Raw genomic sequence first — 13,380 nt, 5'->3', positions numbered from 1 at the left:
GCATAGTGCCACCAATAACAAGAAATAGGTGTTAAAATTCTAACCTCATTATCTCTGAGTGTGGCTGTGCTTAAAAACAGGGTTTGCAAAAACCAGAAACAACAACAAAAAAACCAGGGTTTGTGCAATATTGATGAGTTCATAACATACAAGATGGGATCTAAATTAGGTCACTGTGCATTACATATAAAAAGACAAAATCAATATCAGCACACTCACAGAGGGAAAATATAGAGATAAGTGGACATGGTGTTTGGAGGATTGCTGAAAATAGAAACTCAAACAGACAAGGAAGACTCTCCTGGAAACATGCTCTGAATTTTATCTTCTGCCTTCCAGAAAGGAGAGAAATCAATGTACTGTTCTTGCATTATTTCTGTTATGGAAGCCCTCAATAATTAAAGCAGTGGGTGCCCAGACTATATTGAGGACATTTTTAAAATAAAGTACTGGAATTATTTGAGTTTAAATTGCAAATTTACTTAAAAACTCACTCTAAAAAGAGAACAAAACCCATCCAAAAACTTTTTAGGGTCTTTTGGGGGGAGGGTATAGTAGATGGAAAGATTTTGTTTGTTTGTTTGTTTTCCTTGATAAAGAATGGCTAGAGTTTATCTTTTATACAAAAGAAGATATGAGAAATAATTTAGAATTTTCAAGTGTCAGTTGCCGAGTTGGATAATTAATTAACATACCATACATCACAAGCACAAAAGTTAAAGATTTACATATAAGGCAGACTCACGCCAAACTCACCTTTCAAAAGTATGCTTTTAAACCTGCAGTGACAGATATTCTTTAAGTGCTCTGGTAAAATTCATAAATCAGGTTGATATTCAGTCAAAACTTGTATTCTGCAGCCAGTGACTCAAAAGGAGAAGTTGATTTTCTGTACCTCTCTTTGTATGTAATAGTTAAATTCAAGATGCAGATTTGCATTTTACAATTAGCACATGTAAAATTGATTTTTGTAAGGTAATGTAGATAAGAGTTCTATTTTTTTGTCATTCTTCTTTCTTATCTTCTTTTTTTTCTTCAAGATCTCTGATTAAATAGGGAATTAGGGACTCTTGTGCTTTCTTGGCTGTGCAAGAGTGAATGGACTTGCTATGAGGGCAAAGACAAATGAATTCTTATAATCAACCGACTTTCTTAAAGTTAGTGAATCGGAACATTTTCCAGCGCATATTTGATGATTTCAATAGTCAAGTCATTTGAACTCTGAAATTATATGTGTATATAAATATATCTATACATACATAGTGGTTATGTGCTAAAAAGGAAAAAGGGATATGGTATATTTTTATTTAAAGGAGGCATTAGAGGAGATATGTGATTCAAAATTACAATGAATGTGTCAAAATGTGAAACATTTCAATGTATGCTCCTAGGTAATGTTGATATCTATAATTATACACAGATATACTTTCTCTGGTCAATAATTTATCTCTGATCTTTTTTAATGTGGATAAAATGCCATGGGCTGAAATTTTAAAGGTAATTTCAGCACGTCTTCTTCAGTAACAAATATCTAATTTTTTATTAAATTTCAAAGATCAGTATTTTTGTACCAACACCATATGCATATAACTACCGCTGCAATGGGCTTTTGCTTTTTCTATAATTCATAAACCAAATTATATCAAAATTACTCATTTCCCTATCAATTTACTTTAAATCTCAGATGTAGTAATATATAATTAAAAATGAAATAACTAATACAAGTTGTCAAATGAACAGCTATCAAAGATTTTGTTCACTACATTGATGAATGAGAGAATCATTAAAGCATTAAACAGGATTGAAGAAGTCTTGGCAAGGCTAGATGTGCATGATGGACGTGTTACAAGAAGACAGATTATGCGGGGAAGACAAGAAAAAAAAAAGAAGACAGATTATGTTTGTAGTCTTTCCACTCCTCAGTGCTCTCCTAGTAGCACGAGAGAATTCAGGAGGGGGCAAAATTCAGACCGAATTAGAGTAAAGGCTTGACCAGAAAGAGTAATTTTATAGATGGATGTACTTTGAAGAACAATTCAAAATAACTATTAGTCAGTCTAAAAGTTTTCCTGGTAGCAGAAGGACTTCGGATCTCTACTAAAATCTTTCCTAAGTACAAGTATGATTAGTTCTAAGAATGTGGCACCGTATACTGTTCACCTTCTTAACACAATTGCTGAAGACAAAATGGGTGCATAAGCAAATATATATGGTGAAGACATGCAGTGAAGAAAGCCCATGGTGCCCGGCTAGTAAAATATAGCATCTGGGGTCTTAAAGGCTTTGGTTAAATAAGCAGCCACCTAGCAGGAAAGCAACAAAGCCCACATGGAAGAAGCACACCAGCCTGTGTGATCATAAGTTGTCCACAAGAAGAGGTATCAGGAATTCAAAAACAAGTAACCAAATCGATGTGACGGGTCGTGGATGTAGTGCTCTTGTCTCTAGACATAAAACCCCAAGAGTCTATACATATTGGCATTAATCTAATAGTATTAATGCTGCTAGGTTAAAAAAAAAAGACTGCTAGGTTAGCTAGAAAACTAGTTAATATCGCCTTTTTTTGTTTTGTTTTGTTTTTATTTTACCGGCTGGAATCATGGTGGCTGTCACGGAGAAGAAGAAGGTCCCTGCTGTTCCAGAGACCCTTAAGAAAAAGCGAAGGAATTTCGCAGAACTAAAGATCAAACGCCTAAGAAAGAAGTTTGCCCAAAAGATGCTTCAAAAGGCAAGGAGGAAGCTGATCTACGAGAAAGCTAAGCATTATCACAAGGAATACAGGCAAATGTACAGAACTGAAATCCGAATGGCTCACATGGCAAGGAAAGCTGGCGACTTCTATGTGCCTGGAGAGCCCAAGCTGGCGTTTGTTATCAGGATCAGAGGTATCAATGGTGTGAGCCCAAAGGTTCGAAAAGTGTTGCAGCTTCTTTGCCTTCGTCAGATTTTCAATGGCACCTTTGTTAAGCTTAACATGGCTTCAATTAACATGCTGAGGATTATGGAACCATACATTGCATGGGGGTCCCCAAACCTGAAGTCGGTGAATGAACTCATCTACAAACGTGGTGATGGCAAACTCAGTAAGAAGCGCATTGCCCTGACAGATAACCCTCTGACTGCACAGTGCCTTGGTCAATACGGCATCATCTGCAGGAGGATCTGATTCATGAGGTCTAGACTGTTGGGAAATGTTTCAAAGAAGCAAATAACTTCCTGTGGCCCTTCAAACTATCTTTTCCACGGGGTGGTATGAAGAAAAACACCACCCATTTCATAGAAGGTGGAGACGCAGGCAACAGGGAAGACCAGATCAACAGGCTTATTAGAAGGATGAACTAAGGTAACTGCCTGCGGTGATTATTTTTATAATCTGGTCTCTTAATAAAACAGTGACTGCTTTCAAATGGAAAAAAAAGAAAACTAGTTAATATCATTTCATTTGATATAATCCTATAACTTTGTCTTTATAATTGATATAAAATATGCAATACAGTGTATAAGTCCACCAAAATATAGGAATGGCCTTCATTACCTACAGCAGAGACATACCATGTTATTTGCCTTTATTATCCCTAAATTTTGACTATTTTTACAACAATGTTTTTATTCCTCACTAAATGAAATTTAAATACACAGTTCTTAAGAAAAGCCACTAGGCTCCTAATGAGAATTAATGTATTTTATTATATAGGAGTCACCGTCAAACACTGATACCAAATAACCATATAAAAACTCACCACCATCAAGTCTGTATCAACTCATAGTGAGCATCCTGTGGGTTTCCGGGACTGTGACTATTTACAGGAGTAGAAAGTCAGCTCTTTCTCCCACGGCGTAGCTGGTGTTTTTGAACTGCTGACCTTTTGGAGAGTGGCCCAAAGCATACCCACTGCCTCAGGGCTCCCTCATATAAAAACCAGCAGCTGTCAAGTCTGTTCAGATCTATGGTTGTTCCACGTGTGTCAGTGTAGAACTGTGCTGCATCGAATTTTTAATAGGTATTTCTTATTTTTTTTTTTCATTTTTATAAATTGCCTGGCCCTTCTGCCGAGGTGGGACCGGGTAGATCCCTAACTATAATCTTCAGGAGAGATTCTGTGCGTGGAAACGCTTGGCGCCATCTAAGAGTCCCAGCATATTAAATCCAGAAAATGATTTCTCTTGCTCCTCTGATCTCTAAGAAAGGAATTCAGCAACAACGTGTATTGCAAGATTTTTATCATGTTCCCAAACATGGAGTGAGCCTTTCTGAAGAGAAAGAGGAATTAAATTTTAAAATGCTGCAATTGAATTCCCCTTACAGGTATCACTATGATGTCTAAGGCACTTCTCTGTATAGATGAAATGTAGCAGCAGATTGTGAAATGGAGTGGGTCCGTGGCTGAGCCAAGAGTGGAGGAGGAAAATTACCATCAGCATCAATTCATTTTAAGCATCCATCAGACAGGCCTGCATCCTCTTTGCTCCTTTTCTAATTCTAACACCCGCAGTCCCTCCCAAGGCGCTTGCTGCTCCTCTGCCAGCTTTGTTCATTCACTGAAATGGGTGTGCAGAAATCACAGACAATCATACCACCATGCGGGGTGCTGGGGAAGTTAACAGGTTGAATTTCAGGTGTAAGAAAGTTGAGGTTACAATTCATTGGTCCACAGCGTTTCTCTTTATGCCCTCTTTTCAAAACCAGTTGAACACAAATGTACTTACTTTTCTTCTCACAGAAAGTCTATCTGTCCATTTGTCAGTGCAAAAAAATAGAAGAAAAATAAAAGCAAGGTCAAGATCCATGGACCCCACATACTTTTAAACTAGTTATTTTTTATAATTAATTTAATCAAGCTCAAAATATCTCACTCAGACATATTTTGTTTTCATCTTGAAAAAGAAACTTCAAAATGCCTTTGGGCGTTGAGAGATATTAACAAAAAATGTTGATTTAGAAATTTCAGAAAAATAAGCTTTGCCAAATGGAACTGGTTACATAAGCAAAACATGACTGAAATGTGGGTAGGTCAGATCACAGACACTTGAAAATTAACTCATGTTATTCTCTTTGTAAGTGTGTTTTTCTTCTTGATTCAATGAGGATAGCAATAACATGTTTCATTACGTGGGTAAATTGTTCTTGTGCAGATTTCAATGGCTTTCTTCCTATTTAGAAATCTAATTTCTTTTAAAAATAAGTTAAATGCATATATTTATCCCTAGCTAAATGATCTTATAGTAATGAAATAAATTATTTCTATTAAAACAAATATAATTAATATATGATTGTATTGATTCATCTAGAACTTGAAGGGTAGGGTATAACTGTCCCTATTGGTTTCTGAGACTAAGTGATTATTGGAGTAGAAAGCCTTATCTTGTCTCTCAGAGAGGCTAGTGGTTTCAAACTGCTGACCTCAGGGTTACCAGCACAACAAATAACCACTACCCTACAAGGGCCACGAGTCACAATTGACTCCATAGCAGTGATTTTATGTGTAGATTATCATAATAATGGAGCCCAACTCCAGTAAGAATATAAAGTTATTCTATCTTTTATGAATACAACAGTTTGTTCTCTATAGATTCCATATACAAATAATATTTTAAAATCTAAACTAAAAGATTCTTTTAATAAAGACTTGAAACTATTTTAGAAAGGTAAATCAAATTTTTAAAGCAAACAATATCTAGGTGCATAGATACATTAATAGCGTTGAAATATTTTCTGCTTAGGAAAGAGCCCATATACTAAATTTATATATAAATCTATAAATACTCTGAATATGGAGCCAATTTTCTGACAGTCACACTAAAAGTTTTGCTAATATATCATATCACTTGACTATCATCCAAGTGATTCATTATATGCAATCTAGACAATAAAAATGAATTGGTCTTGACCATATAGAGATTGATCTGGGATTTTACATGCCTACTAAAAAACCAAAAGTTAAGCTCCATGATAAAGAAAAGTATGAAATGCCTTCGAGCTTCAAAATTTTGAGTGCTATTATTTTTATCACAGTAATACTTAAATTAGAGTATCAACAGATACATAAACTAATTAACACATATTTTTGGAGCTCATATGTCAAAATCACTAGCTTTTCCAGTGGATGACACAGAAAACTAGGCCAGCAATTGCATGACAATTTTTATAGTACACTTTAAAACAAAAAGACATAAACATAAAACTTTGCATACCCTAACACGCTAAATAAAAATCATGTCATTTTACAAATTTTTATGCAAACTTTTAACACTTCTATAATCTATATCCATTAAAATTATATTCACATAGCTAGGTAGAGAATAAATCTATCAAGGTCATAAAGTTTGAATCATAATCCAACACTTTGTCTTTATCTGAATTTGCTAAAGTTTGGAGACACTCATATGAATGTGAGAAACCTCTTTAATTGTGATCTCTTATACATAAATTCACACATATGGCATTAAAATGATTATTGTAGATGAGAGGTCATCTTTCTGAGGAAATCATTTGAAAATTGCTGGTTTTGTTGTTGGGAGTCACTGAGCCTACTCTGGTTCACAGCGCTGCAGCCACTGTGCCAATGCATCTTGCCGAAGTTCTTCTTTGCATTGCCCTGCATCATGGCCTTCTCCAGGGCCGAGTGCCTCTCACTTGAGAATTGGATGCACTTTAAATACAGTCATGGTTCTAAAATATTTTCAACCAAACAATGTTAAATGCATTTATTTTCGATAAAATTAGTTGTACAAAGGCAAGAAAGTTTATAGAAGCCATAGCTTTGCTCACCGTCTCACACTCTCACCGCACTTACCAAGAATGAAGTCCTTTTCCAGAGTGTGGTCTCTTGTAATAACAATAATATGTGACTAAGTCTTGCCACCTTGGTTTTAAGGAGTATTCTGGCTGCACTTTTTCAAGCGCATTTATTTATTTTGGTGCAACCTCAGATTCTCTCTATTCTTTGCCAGCACAAGTCAAATGCATCATCAATTCTTCTTTGATCTTCCGTAACCAGTGTCCAGTTCATATGAGGTAATTGAAAACACTATGATTTGAGCCAATGGTCACTAATTCCTCAAAGTAGCATTCTTGCTCTTCAACAGTTTACAGTTGTCTTTTTGTCCCCTCCGCCAACCCTGGACCAGCATATTTACCTTTGATTTCTTGACTATTGCTTCCAAGAGTATTGGCTATAGATCGAAGCAAGAAGAAATCCTTCACAAATTCAATCTTTTTCTTTTTATCATGATGTTACCAGTTGTGAGGATTTTTATTTCCTTTACATTGAATTGTATTTCACACTGAAGACTGCAATCCTTGATCTTCCTCAGTAAATGTTTCAAGTCCTCACTTTCAGCACACAAGATTGTATCAGCTGCATATTGCAAGTTATTAATAAGTGCTCCTCAAATCAGATGTCACATTATTTTTAATATTAAAGCTGGTGAAGGACAAACGATTGCTCTGATTTGAAATCAAATTTGTGTTCAATCTTCAATTTAAAAAATATACTAATTAAATTGGCCTATGGGAATTCTCCCCAAATTGGGAATATTTAAACTAGTTTGAATTTACTAAAGTAGAAAGACTAAAGGAAATAGTAAATATGCGCTCTCCTCCAAATTAAGACATGCTATATATAAATATTAAACTAAAATTAGCTGATGGAAAAGTATAACATGCATAACTTTATGAACAAACTTATGCTTAAGCTGGATCGTGGACTCAATTTCTATCTCTAAGTGTGTTCTATGAAATGTTATAAGTAAGCTTTAATGGCAATGAATGAATTCTAAGTATTTATATCTTGGCTGTTAAACAATTTCAAAAGCATGATCATCCTGAAGAAAGCAGTGAGCTCCCAACATTTTGGTACACAGAGAGCCAGCTCCTTGGAAATCCCCCAATATTCTTAATTATCTGGCCCATTTTAGAAAGTAGCATGCTGTGATGGTTACAAAGACATTGAAGGTGCATAACTTTAGCAAAACTCTATTGGAAATGTATAAATAGAAGTTTCAACTGACTTCATAAATATAGATTTGGGTGCAGTAGAAGTAGCATGTAAAATAAGTATTTGTGTGGTCAATGCATTCAGGATTCTCTTTGAAATGTAAAATTCTTGACAATTTCTAAGCTTAAACTTTTTGTCAATGATCATTGCATTTACATGAAAAAATATATTACAAAGTAAATGTCAACAGAAGGAATGAAAACCTAACCAGTATGAATTATCTTCATCGTTTTAACAAATTGAAAGTGCTTGCATTTGTGTAGCAGTACAGTAGCCTAATTTTTTGTATCATTATCCAGAAATTCCCTTGCAAGTAGAGGAGGTAAGGCATGAGATTAGAATGTTTCCCCCAAAAGAAATATTAATCTAAGCCATTTATTTTCTTCCACTTTCTAAATGGTTAACTTAATGCATAGACGTGGAATTGTTACCACAAGGTCATGGGGACAAAAGCCCAAGTAAAGATCTATAAAACAGCAAACTTCAAAAGAAGAGATTTAAAAGGGGAAAACTGTGGGATTTCAATGAATTATTGTTCCATAACAATAATTTGCATTTTAGGGGTTCCATTGTTCAACTGCTCTCTGCTTGACCTAAATCATTCCTTCATCTTTTAGGAGATAGGCTGGCTGATAGATGTCCTTCAATGGATATGGCTTTCATAGTCCAAGGAGAGCCTCTCAAGATAGCTCAAGTCAAATCACTGAATCATGTAGGCTTGGTGTGCTATAGAACTCTAGCCTTTCACCCTAGGGTAGAAGAAATTTAAAGAACCACTTCCATCCCAAAGCCCCCATAGGAATAGACTGAGATCTTGAATACTACATTACAAACTGCCCAGGCGCCTCTTCTGACCTCCTCCAATTCCGTTGGCAAAATAATCAAACTCCACACCAGCTCAAGACAAATTGAGACAAAGTAGAGGTCAAATAATCCTCCACTTTCCATCCTGACTCCAGCCATCCTTCCCATGGCACTCTATTTCTCTGCTGGCTTCTATAGTACATTGCAATGACTACACAGGGCTTTGTGATAATGCACATGATAATGTTTTTTTTTTAATAAAAGTTAACAGATTACAAATTGCTAAGTACACTGTTCTTTTGTCCACAACTCCTCTTCTAAGTCAAGCTGGTGACAGGTCTCTGCCGTGTTTAGTCTCTCAGCCATGTGGTCTCTGGCCTCTTCCAGGAAGCTCTACCACCATTCTGCCTCAAGGTTTTAGCAATACTACTCAGCTCTGTCTCTTGATCTTATGACCATAGTTAGTCTCTGATGCCTCTCCAACCTTCACCACTTTAGACAGGGACCTCACACGTGATCCACTTGTGAGTCTTCTTTCCTAGTGGCCACAGCATTCCCATTTCTGCTTCTGATATTACTCTCTTATAAGCAATGAGATTGCAAATTAACTAATTACATCTATTAGTGTTTCATACGTCTTAATTGCCTCATCCGATCCAACTCTATGGTGTGGGTTACAAAGGAAGATTGAAGATCCATGGGTAAATAATACTATATCTCAATATGAGTTTTAAAATTCCTCCCAGTTCTTCCCCGTTCAAACCAATTCCAAATGTTGGCAATGAGGTCACTCCTCATTTAGCTTCCTGCCTGTAATTTCCTACAAGTTTCAAAAGTGGTGACTCTGTATGATTTCATTTAATATGCATATGCAATTATTACATATTTACAACCAAACAAAAATAGACTTTTTTGATTAACCAGTAACAAAACCACTACTACACATAGGCAATATGACTATTTTAATGTTTTCAGGATTATATTTGAGCTAAATTATTTAGAGTATACAATATTACATTTGTATTGAAAATCTATTGCATAATAACTATTAAATGATTTTTACAACTTAACTTTTCCACAAATTAAAAAATTGATAATGAAGTACTATTATGTTTATTACTCATGTCTAGTGCCATAAACAATTGAATATGAGAAAAAAATTCTTGTTACAAAATTCTTGTTACAAAATCTCCCGTCCATCTGAGGGTATTAAGAGTGTAGAGTTTGATGACCTCAACTGGAGGCAAGAGAGAGAATAAAAGCTCATGAAGGCTGGACACACTTTCTCTGCTTTTTCTTCCTGTGGTTGAGACACCAGAGAGCTAGAGGAGTCACATGGAGATGCTTTCACTGCTACTGAATCCCCAAGACTTGCGACCCATCGGCAGATGATCTTCCTGCATTTGACATCATTGCATGAGCTACATGAGTCTCAAGAGAAATTCATGGGCGAATATCAGACTTATGGGCTAATATCAAACTTATGGACTCCATCTGGACTGGCCTGGCATGTTTTATTGATGCATAATTGCTTCTTGATATAAAATTTTCTCTTACACATATATGAGTGTCTCTGTATTTGCATCTCTAGTCTACCCAGGTTAACACAAAATACATCATGTTAAAATGTAGAACTCTCCCAAGTCCTAAAGGTCATGTTCAGAATATTCTGTGTTCATACACATGGAATGGAATGTAAAGCACACATGAAATCCAGTGAAATATAGAATGTGTATTAACAGACAAAGTTAAAGGAAGAATATCATCAAAAAATAGTATCGAAGATTTCTCCCCCAATTCCCTCCAAATCAAGAAGGAGTAGTGGGGCAGGGAGAGAGAGAACCGGGATGGGGAGAATCAGAGTGGATGGTATGGGGGGGGGGGCGGGACAGGATACTAACCTACCCTGGGGAGAGTATCGGTTGTGTCCCCACAGAACTAGAACATGCATACGGACCCCACCACGACACACCAAACAAGGAGGACAACGTAAAGTACAGAGCACTACGCAAAGAGGCTGGATGACACGCTGGCCCAAACCAGAATTAGTCCGACCCCCACATTTGAAGGGAATGCCACAGAAAACGAAAATAGATTGTCTGGAGTGGGAAAGGAACTGACCTACCACACCACATCCAGAAGGAAGCTGAAACAAAGGAAGGAGAAAAGACATAGTGGAGTACACCTGGGCCCACCAAGCCCACAGGACAATAGCGCCCAGCTTGAAGGGCCCATCGTACAGAGAGGACCATACAGCTGGCCACACTGCGAGATGCGACATCCTGCACCAACACATGGCCCTACAAGGGACAGAACCTGAGACACAGTGGGGGATGTGCAACTGAGCTGACCCCACCACACTGAGGCAAACACTGGGGGGTGTGCAATGGAGCAGCAGGGTAAGCAAGCAAAGAGATCCCGAGGGAGTATAAAGGATGGACTTTGGGGCCAGGACATGGCACCACACAAGTTTCATCTGGAAAACACTCCTAAAGGCCAACAAACTGACCTTGAACTACTAGCAATTTTTCTTTTATTTTTTGCTATCTTTTTGTTTTGTCTTTCTTTTAAAACCTTGTAAATTTTGTATGTTAGTGGATTTTCTGACTATCAGTGTGTCGGTGTTGCTGCTGTTGAAGCCATGTTCATATGTGCCACTTAGGCACTCTCAAAGTCATCTGCATTTGTATGCACATATTACTATATCAGCAGGTCCACCTACACAAGATAGGCTGGACAAACAATGAGAGAAGAAAATAACGGGACCAACGGTCCTGGAGGGACATGAGAACATGGGAGGTAGGGAAAGGGAGGAGGTGTCGCCCAACACAGGGACAAGGGAACAGTGAGTGGTTCAAAACCAGAGGAGGAGGGGAGGGGAGGACTGGTAGGGAGTGACTGAGAGCAAGGTAACTGAGAGGAATTACTGAAACCAGAATGAAGGCTGAACATGGTAGTGGGACGGGAGGAAAGCAAAAGGAAATAGAGGAAAGGAGTAGGAGGCAAAGTGCATAGAGAAGCCTAAATACAGACATGTACATATATAAATATATTTATGATTATGGGGGCAATAGACCTATGTGCATATATTTATAGGTTCAGTAATAGGGTAGCAGATGGACATTGGGCCTCCTCATGCATACTCCCCCACTACAATAGCACCTCGCCCAGCTAAACGGTCATTGCATGATACCCACCTTCCCGACATGATCACTGAAGACAGACATGTCTGTAAGCAAACATGGTGAAGAAAGCTGATGGTACCCAGCTATCAAAAAGATATAGCGTCTAGGGTCTTAAAGGCTTGAAGGCAAACAACCGGCCATCTAGCTCAGAAGCAACAAAGCCTACAGAGAAAAAGCACACAGCCTAAGCAAATACAAGACGTTGAATGGACCATGTTGCAGACACCAAGGAATAAACAATCATTGTGTGATCACCTTCCTCACATAATTGCTGAAGACGAATGTGTGCATAAGCAAGTGTGGTGAAGAAGGCTGATGGTGCCGGGCTACTGAGATATAGCGTCTGGGGACTTACAGTCTTGAAAGCAAACAAGCGGCCATGTAGCCCAGAAGCAACAAAGCCCACACGGAAGCAGCACACCAACATGGGTGATCATGAAAGGCAGAGGAGACCAGGTCTCAAACAACAAAGGCGGGGGTGGGAGGGGTGGGAATCACATCACCGTGAATGAGGGGGAGTGCGTGATGGGGACCCAATGCCCATCTGTAGAGAGCTGGACATCTCTTCCAGAGGGGTTGTGGGGAGTCACTCAGTCCTCTAATTCCTGAACGCGTCCTCCCCTCCCAATTATCATGACCCCAATTCTACTTTGCAGACCTGGTTATACCAGAGGATGTACAGTGGTGCAGTGGGGATCTGGAAACACAGGGAATCTAGGAAAGACGAACCCCTCAACACCAGTGGTAGGAGTGGCGACACCAGGAGGGAAGGTGGTGTAGAAAGGGAGAACCGATCTTGGAGATCTATGTGTAACCTCCTCTTTGGGAGATGGGCAATGCGAAGGTGGGTGAGGGGAGACACCGGGCAGTGTAAGATAAGATATAATAATTATTTATAAACCATTAAGGGACCAGGGGGAAGGGGGAAGCAGGGAGGGAGGAGGAGAGGAAAAAAGGGAAACCGAGCTGATTCCAGGAACCCAAGTGGAAGGTGAATTTTGAGAATGACGAGTGTAATGAATGAATAAGGGGTGCTTTGCTCAATTGAGGTATTTATGGATTGTGATAAGAGTTGTATGAGCCCCAATAAAAAGATTTATTAATAAAAAATGTTTAAAAAATCATTTTAAATTTTAAGCCAATATCTATTCTAGACAGTATTCCAAATTACTTCTTTTGTATTTTTATATGAACAATATATATACCCAGAATTCAGCATATTTTATAATTCATGTCTTATTGACATATTAAACATGGTTTCTCTACTAATACTATCTCTAATGAATAAATTACTCAATGAAAGTTATATAGATATCGACAACCGCCTTCATCGTCCTGATCACTCATATACTTTCAAAAGTAGTAAATTCTCTGGCAAATAATAGAGAGATTTC

The 13,380-nt window shown here is 37.8% G+C and overlaps 1 pseudogene; it reads left to right on the top strand.

Annotated features, from left to right (window-relative positions):
- Window positions 1-2,599: 2,599 nt before the first annotated feature.
- On the top strand, window positions 2,600-3,342 carry LOC142440720 (large ribosomal subunit protein uL30 pseudogene; annotated as a pseudogene).
- Window positions 3,343-13,380: the final 10,038 nt, after the last annotated feature.

Source organism: Tenrec ecaudatus, chromosome 2 (assembly GCF_050624435.1).
Source record: "Tenrec ecaudatus isolate mTenEca1 chromosome 2, mTenEca1.hap1, whole genome shotgun sequence".
Taxonomy (NCBI): domain Eukaryota; kingdom Metazoa; phylum Chordata; class Mammalia; order Afrosoricida; family Tenrecidae; genus Tenrec; species Tenrec ecaudatus.
The sequence above is the reverse complement of the archived record's forward strand: the minus strand, read 5'-3'. Positions and strand labels throughout refer to the sequence as shown.